Raw genomic sequence first — 9,476 nt, 5'->3', positions numbered from 1 at the left:
AGCTGTACCTAGAAGCCACATCTAATAGGATGTGTGACACATGAGGGATATGAGTCAGCCTATGGAAGAAACAAAGGAAAGAAGGGTGGCTAGGCTAAATATGATATAGCAATCCCATGGATCAAGAAGCAACAGGTCCCATGGGACCTCTGTGCCTATGGGGATCTGAAGCGGGCGGTGGAGATGAAGAGGGTGTGAAGATGAGCCCTACAAAGATGAGGAGCCTGATGTCGCTGACTTGTGCCATCTGAATGGAGAGCATGAGGTAGATGTTGAAGAGATAATGGCGAATGATATTATCTCCCCTGAGAAAATCTATCCTCTGCCTGCCCCCCTCCCATCCCCTGGTCTAGTCCATGAAAGAAAAAGTAATCTCATATGATGGGAACGCCACTGAGAAGGACCATTTTTGACACCACCTCAGCAGTTACCCTTGACCGAAGAAGAAAGTCATTGCTGAAGAGTCTCGTCACTGTGGCCACATAGAAGAATAAAAAGGCCTCAGATGAAAAGGCAATCAGGAGTACAAATCACAGTGTAGATGAAGAATTGATCATGACATTAAATGGAGGAGGCCAATAGTAAGTAACTTCAAAAACCATGAAGATTAAAAAGACTGAAAGGCAAAAAGCTTCGTGCTTTTGTCATCTTCCCAAATCAAAAGAAGTCTATATGTTAAGGAAGAATGCCTTGTCAAACATGTGTCCTGAGAATTTCAGAGATTGTGAGATAGAAGGGGAAACTGAAGATGTTGTGTAGGAGATAGTATGCTGTTTAAAAGTTAGAGCACAGGGCACTTCGCAGGTTCTTCCTTCCCAAAGGCAAGTTATTATGAGATTGGCAGGGTGCTAAACTGAAAGTCTCTTGAGAGCGCCGCCTCTACCAAATACCTCAGCAGGTATTGCTCACCAGGGGCTGAAAAGATGAGCAAGTCAAAGCTAGGTGCCTATGAGAGCATCGCCACAGCGGTGAAGGTAAAGGAGGGCTGTGAAGCCACACATGGCAGGCTCCAGAAGGAACCTACCATGGCCAAGCAGAAGGAATTGCGTTCTGAGACAGTCTCAAATCAGTGGAATGTACATTACTAAATCTCCTATTTGGTTTACAAATTCTATATAGGGGCCTGGATGGGAAGGCAGCCTGTAACTTTCTTAGTTTTGCAGTTATGTGCTTCCTTTTGTCGTAGCTGCCTATAACTGCAACTGTCATACAAAATCCCTTCTAGGGAACTGTAATGCATTTGAGACCAAGGCCTGAAGTAGAGGATGATGTAGTGTTGCATGGTGGTAAATAAATGTTAGGTTCAGGTATTCAGAAAAGGAGAGATGGATGTAGACATAACTGATGTGGCTGAGAATGGGCAGCCCATGTGGAGGCAGGGATATTGCTGTGGATTTTGGAGCTGCAGTTTGAGGGGAAAGGATGAGGAAATTTGGAGTGGAAATGCAATCTGCAACATGAACAGGTCAAGTGTGTTTTTGGAATTCAGACTGAGACCTTTCTTCCAGAAGGGAGACTTACGATGCACTGAAGAAGACAGCAGGGCACAGTGGCTCTCACCTGTAATCCTAGGAGGCCAAGGTGAGAGGATTGCCTGAGCCCAGGGGTTTGAGACCAACCTGGACAACTTGGCGAGACCTCATCTCTACAATAAATCAAAAATTAGTTGGGCACAGTGACACTTGCCAGTAGTTGCAGTTACTTGGAAGGCTGAGGCAGAAGGATTGCCTGAGCCTAGTGGGCCAAGGCTGTGATGACCGTAAGTGTGCCACTGCACCCCAGTCTGGGCGACAGAGTGAGACTCTTACTCAAAAAATAAATAAATAAATAAATGGGTGAAGCAGAATGAGGCCAAAGTAGATTTTCCTTTCATTTCTATATATTTTTATCCTGTAAGTGACAAGTTGCCAATACAGATTGAGTACAGAAATGCTTATATACCTTGAAACCTTATATGGACAATCATTGAATTAATTGGCTAGGAGGTACAGAGGGTCCTAACTCACATGGGAGTTGAAGTTGGAGAATTACAGAAGAATGGTCAACAAAATTCTTTTTTTTTTTTTTTTTTTTTTAAGTAGGAGTCTTACTTTGTCACCCAGACTGGAATGCAGTGGCATACTCATGGCACCTATGGCCCCCACAGCCTCCACCTCCTGGGCTCAGGTGATCCTTCTGCCTCAGTCTTCCAAGTAGCTGGAACCACAGGTGCACACCACTATGCCTGGCTAATTTTTATTTATTTTAGAGACAAGACAAGAGTTCCAACCCCCAATATATATGTGAAGATAGGGCCTTTAAGGAAGTGATGAAGGTTAAATGAGGTAATAAGGGAGTAGCCCCAGTTAGCAGAACTTGTGTCCCTATAAAAGAGGAAGAGACACCGGAAATGGTGCTCTCAATGTGTGGGCAGAGGCAAGGCCATGTGAATGCAAAGGGAGAAGGCTGCTGTCTCCAAGCCAGGAAGAGACCCCTCTCAAGAAACCAATCTGCCAGCACCTAGATGTATGATTCGCAGCCTCCAGAACTGTGAGAAATAAATTTCTATTGCTTACGCCACCTTGTTTGTGGCATTTTGCTGTGGGAGCCCAAGCATACAATATAATGGGTATGAGCTAGAGTATAGTGGATAAGGAGGGAACATGAACTAAGTAAGGAAACACAGCCAGTATGGGCAACTCTTTGAAGCAACTTTCATGGAAATGTCTCATGGGACATTTGGTAATATCCAGCCTCATTCTTTGTGTGTGTTTCATATTATAAACTACTTTATTGACATAATTGACATATAGGAAGCTGTACATGTTTAATGTAACCACCTTAATGAATTTGGAGATAAGTATATACCTATTAAACCATCACCATAATTGATGTCATGATTCTATCCATCATCTTCAAAAGTTTCCTCCCGCCCTCTTTATTATTTATGTTTGTGATAAGAGTACTTAATATAAAATTTAGCTTATGGGCCAGGCACCGTGACTCAAGCCTATAATCCCAACCCTTTGGGAGGCCGAGGTAAGGGAATTGCCTAACCCTGGACAACTTGATGAGACCTCATCTCCACAATAAATTTAAAAATTAGCCAGGCATGGTAGCACACGCCTGTAGTTCTGGCTATTTGGAAGGCTGAGGCAGAAGGATCACCTGAGCCCAGCAGGTCATCAGTGGGGTGGCTGTGAGCATGCCACTGCACTCCAGCCTGGGTGACAGAGTGAGACTCTGACTTAAAAAAATAAAAATCTACCTCATTTATTCTGTGTGTGTATTTGTTTGAGATAACACGTTTTTTTTTTTGAGAAAGTAGGATTTATTGAGAGGACAGAAAAGCTCCCAGAGCAGAAGGGGACCTGAGGGGATTGCCCGAGATAACATTTAACACAAGATCTACCCCCTTGGCACATTTTACAGTATACAATACAGGATGGTTAACGATAGCCACTACGCTGTGCAGTAGGACCTACTCATCTTGTGTAATGAACACTTTGAACTTTCTGACAGTTTCAGCTTGTTTTCTGTTGCTATAACAGAATACCAAAGGCTGAGTAATTGTGAAATATGGAAATTTGTTTGACTTAGCATTCTGAAGGCTAGGAAGTACAAGAGCATGGTGCTGGCATCTGGTGAGGGTCATCCTGTGGCCACAGGGAGGAAGGCAGAAAGGAACGTGAACAAGAGAGCTGAGCACACACAAGACAGGGCTGCTTTTATAACACGCCCATCGGAGCTAACATCCACTCCCAAGATAACAGCCATCCATTTATGAAGACAGAACCCTCATGGCATAATCATCTCCTTAAGGCCCCATTTCTTAATATTGTTGCATTGGGAATTAAGTTTCCAACACATGAATTTTGGGGGACATATTTGAACCATGGCATTGACTAATAGCTCCCTGTTTCCCCCTCTGTTCGTCCCCTGGCAACTACCATTCCACTCTTTACTTCTAAGAGGTTGACTATTTTAGATTAATCATGTAAGTTGTATCACGTAGTTTTTTGTGTGTGTCTGACTTATTTCACTTTGTATAATGTTCTCTAGTCATGGAAAATGAAGTAAATACTGCCATGTTGTCCGAAATGGCAGGATTTGCTTCTTTATTAAGGTGAAGTATGGTCCATTATATAAGGGTAAAGCACATCATTTTCCATTTGTTCATCAGCGGACTTGTTGGTTGCTTCCATGTCTTGGCTATTGTGAATAAAGCTGCACTGAACCTATGAGTGCAGATATCTCTTCAAGACAGATTTTAATTCCTTTGGATATATACCCAGAAGTTGGATTTCTGGATCATGTTGTTTTTATTTTTTGAGAAACTTCCATACTGTTTTCTGCAGTGGCTACACCACTTCACTTTCCCATCAACAGTATACAAGGGTACTTTTCCCCACACGTGTTATATTTTCGGTTTTGTTTTTAAATAATTAATCCTAACAGGTATCAGGTGATACTTCCTTATGTATTTGATTGGCATTTGCTATGATTAGTGTTGAGCACTTTTTCATTTATCTGTTGATCATTCTTCTTTGGAAAAAAAAGTGTTTACTTCCTTTGCCTATTTTTAAACAAGTTATTTGATTTGTTTGCTATTAAGTTGTAGAACTTATATACTTTAGATATTAACCCCTGATTAGATATGTGGTTGATAAATATTTTCTCCTATGTTTTGCTTTTTCATTTTGTTGGTTTCCTTTACTGTGCAGAAACTTTTTAGTTTGATGTAATCCTACTTGTCTATTGTTTCTTTTGTTACCTGAGCCTTTCAGTGTGATATATAAGAAGTTACTGCCAAGGCCAATGTGAAGAAGTCTTTTCCCTGTTTTTTCCTAGGAGTTTTATGGTTTCAGGTCCTAACATGTAAGTCTCTAATCCATTTTTTGCATGAATTTTTTGTGCATAGTGTAAGAGAAGGGTCCAGTTTTAGTCTTCTGCATGTGGATACACAAAGACATTTTTGGATGTTACCCCTGAAGGATATGTTAGTAGCATCAAGTGGATAGAGACCAGGGATGCTTAAAAATATCCTACAGGTCCGGGCTCAGTGGCTCAGCCTATAATCCCAGTACTTTGGGAGGCCGAGACAAGTGGATTGCCTGAGCCCATGGGTTTGAGATCACCCTGGGCTACTTGGCGAGACCTCGTCTCTACAATAAATTTTAAAAATTAGCCTGGCTTGGTAGCGCGTTTTTGTAGTTCCGGCTACTTGGAAGGCTGAGGCAGAAAGCTCACTGGAGCCCAGCAGGTTGACTCTGGGGTGTCCACTGCACTCCAGCCTGGGCGATGAAGTGAGACTCGAACTCACACACACACACACACACACACACACACACACACACACACACACACACACACACACACATATCCTACAGTGCAGAGAATTAAACCCACCACTGAAAATCATCTTATCCCTTAAATAAGACCAATGTCGACAAACACTGCTGTAAAGGAGAGGAAAGAGCTAGATGGGGGTATAAGTTCAGGGGAGGATTTAAGATAATCTTGATCTTGTTTAAATTTTGCTGTGAAGAGAACTGGACCACTTTATGCACTTTTAGAGAGTGGGTAAATTGGTGCAGGCTGTTTTGGAAGGTAATTTGGCAGTGTCTATGAAAATTAAAATAATTTCATTATCAGGGAACTATGCTTTGAAATACTTGTACATATTCACTAAGACATTTACTCAAGGGTTTTCTTTTCAGCCTTATTTGTAGGAATTACAAAAAGAAAACAACTAAATTGTGACAAATAGTGTAATGGTTAAATTAATCGTGGCCCATTCAAACCAAGGAATTTTGTAGTCATTTGAAGGTTATAGGGAACGAGCAGGAAGATTGCTAAGATACAGTGACTGAAATGAAATCACAGAACGATATTCCTATGTTTGTCAGTTATGCAAAACACAAGAAACCGGTGTCTGAATGTCTACTAGTGCATTTTTTTTTTTTGAGTCAGAGTCTCACTCTGTTGTACAGGCTGGAGTGCAGTGGCACACTCATGGCCACTGCAGCCTCGACCTGCTGGGCTCAGGTGATCTTTCTGCCTCAGCCCTCCAAGTAGCTGGTACTACAGGTATGTGCTACCACACCTGGTTTATTTTTTGATTTATTGTAGAGACAAAATCTCACCAAGTTATTCAGGCTGGTCTCGAAACCCTGGACCCAGGGAATCCTCTTGCCTCAGCCTCCCAAAGTGCTGGGATTACAGGTTTGAGCCACCAAGCCTGGGCTTGCTAGTGCATTTTGATAAGGGTCTGGAAGGCTATAATGTAAGCATCATAAGTAGACTCTCCTTTCTCTTTTTATGCTACAGTAACTTGGAACTGTGAACTCTTTATGGACGTGCATTACTTGTATAATTTTAAAACACAATGCTGATGGCAAGATAGCAGTATAAAAGAAAGAATTTGAAGACATGAGTGCAATGGGATAAAGAAAGGAGGAGGCTCCCTTAGCTAGTAGGATTAGATGATAATTGAGGGACAAATAGTAGCAGGAGCAGCTAACGTCCATTTAGCAATTGAAATGTGCCAAACTCTGTTTTTTGGGTTTTTTTTGAGTTGGAGTCTCACTCTGTCACCCAGACTGAAGTGCAGTGGCCGCTCCTGGCCACAGCAGCCTCGATCTGCTGGGCTCCGGCTATCCTTCTGCCTCAGCCTTCCAAATAGCTGGAATTACAGGCACGCGCTACCACACCTGGCTAATTTTTTGATTTATTGTAGAGATGAGGTCTTGCCAAGTTGCCTAGGCGGGTCTCGAACCCGCGGGCTCAGGCAATCCACTCACCTCAGCCTCCCAAAGCGCGGGATTACAGGCTCAGCCACCGAGCCCGGCTCAAACTCTGCTTTAAATGCTTTACAAACATCAAGTCACTGCATTCTCACTATGAGGTAAATATTATCAGCCAAGGAAATGGAGACACAGAGAGGCCAAGCAACTTCATAGCTAGCAAAGGCACAGCCGGGCCTCATACCCAAGTGGTCTGGATCCTGGGTCAATGATCTAGTCATAGCCCGCTATTGCCGGCTGATGGAGGGGTTCATAGCACAGATGGAGGATTGGTCTGAATGGATGAGGGAAGCCTAATTACATTTCTTTATCAGCTTTCTATTGTTTCGTTAACACTACCACAAACTTAAGAGCCCCAAACAACCAGCATTGACTATCTCACACTTCTATAGGTCAGAAGTCTGGGCAGGCTCCACTGGGTTCTCTAGGATTTAGCACCTCACAAACCCAAAACAAAGGTGTCAGCAGGGTTGGGCTTTCATCTGGACACTCTGGGAAAAAATGTGCTTCTAAAAGCATTGAGGTTGGCATCATTCAATTCCTTTCAGTTGTAGGACTGAGGTCCCTGTTTCTTTGCTGGCTGTTGTCCAAGGACCTCTAATCAGAGTCAGCTGCATCCTTCACCATGTGGCCCTTTCATCTTTAAATTAAATAATAATGTGGAATCTTTCAGAGGCTTGGAATTTCTCTGACTTCATCTTTGGTTACCAGCCAAAGCAACTCAGGAGTTTGAAAGAGCTCTTGTGATTTGGTTAGTAACACCCAGATCATCTCCCTTTCCTTGTGCTTGTAATATAATCTAACCATGGGAACAAGCTCCATCCCACCAACAGTCCTGAAGAAGAGGCCAAGAAATCATGGGGCTATTTTAGAATTCTGTCTACCACAACCATGACAACAGGTTGGTAGGATGTCTTGGTGGCACATAGGCTAAGGGCTTATATTGTCTTCTGGATAGGAGTAGAAAATGTGAAACCTGAGGATGTCTGAGAACTAAGAAGATTTAAACAGGTTTTTGGCACTCAGTTCTCGTTTGGGTTTAGAGATTAATTTGTAGGAGCTTTGATCTACATGGCTATGTGATTTACTCCAGCAGTATAAGTGAAGAGGAAGATTTTTGGTTGAAGTTCTCCTGGGAAAGCTGGGTAAAAGGATCACAGGTCAGGGAAGATCACAGGCTGAAGTGAAGTTCCCTGGAATCTAGGCCAGAAATAGAAGATAGAGAAAAAACCACTGAGGGAGAAGGGACAATTAACTTTCAAGGGCTGTTGCGTATGTATAGCCAGACTCCACTTACGCAGGACTGGAAGAAGGCTTCCACAAGAGGTGAGATCTAGAGCCCTGGTTCTCCAAGTAGAGTCCCCACACCAACAGTATTAGCATAATTTGGGAACTTTTTTTCTTTTTTTTTTTTTTTTTTTGAGTTGAAGTCTCACTGTCACCCAAGCTGGAGCCCAGTGGCACACTCATGGCCACTGCAGCCTCGACTTACTGGGCTTAGGCGATCCTTCTACCTAAGCCTTCCAAGTAGCTGGAACCACAGACAAGTACCACCATGCCCATACCCAGCTAATTTTTTTATTCCATTGTAGAGACAAGGTCTTCCTAAGTTGCCCATGCTGGTGCCTGGACTAAGGCAGTCCTCTGGCCTCAGCCTCCCAAAGTGCTGGGATTGCAGGCATGAGCCACCATTCTTGGTTCATTTGGGAACTTATTGGCAAGGCAGATTCCCAGGACCACTCCAGAAATAGTGAATCAAAATCCCTGGAAGTTTGTGAGTGGAACACAGGAATCTGTGTCTTGACAAGGACTCTAGTTAATTTGATGCCTCAAAGGTTTGAGAATCATGGATGTAGACTTTCATGTTGAGAAACATGGATGTAGACTCTTTCATGTTCTTCTATTTCTGGCCTAAATTCCAGGGAACTTCACTTCAGCCTGTGATCTCCCCTGACCTGTGATCCTTTTACCCAGTTTTCCCAGGAGAACTTCAACCAAAAATCTTCCTCTTCACTTATACTGCTGGAGATAAATCACATAGCCATGTAGAATGCTTTTATTCCAAGCACAGGGGTTCGAGACCAGCCCGGGCAACTTGGCGAGACCTCGTCTCTACAATAAATCAAAAAATTAGCTGGGTATGGTAGTGGATGCCTGTAGTTCTACCTACTTGGAAGGCTAAGGCAGGATTGCCTGAGCCCAGCAAGTCGAGGCTGTAGTGGTGTGAGCGTGCCACTGTACTCCAGCCTGGGTAACAGAGTAAGGCTCTAACTCAAAAAAAAAAATTGCTTTTTATCATGAATAGGATTACAGAGGGCCAGTAACAAATTTCTGGAAGAACAGGACAGGGACAGGCTGTAACTGAGTAGGAAATATCGAGATATATGGTAGGGGACAGATGGCCTATGTCCTGAATGCTGACAAAGGGTAACAAGGAAAAGTGTAAGGTATGACTGAATCCACTGGCCTTATGGTATTTAGCAACAACACATCCTGGCCACTCCAGTCTCAAGAGGTTGTGCTCCAGGGGTGCTACTCTGAGACCATGCACAGGAGCATTCACTGAAGGGTCGGTCTGGGCCTGGTCTGGCTGTTTTTTATAAAGGGGTGAATCCAAAACCCAGGAAGAGCCGGGCTCGGTGGCTCAGCCTGTAATCCTGTGCCTTTGGGAGGCTGAGGTGAGTGGATTGC

This window comes from Carlito syrichta, unplaced genomic scaffold (genome assembly GCF_000164805.1).
Source record: "Carlito syrichta isolate Samal-C Ts95f unplaced genomic scaffold, Tarsius_syrichta-2.0.1 Scaffold85561, whole genome shotgun sequence".
In the NCBI taxonomy this organism is placed as follows: Eukaryota; Metazoa; Chordata; class Mammalia; order Primates; family Tarsiidae; genus Carlito; species Carlito syrichta.
Note: the sequence above shows the minus strand (reverse complement) of the source record.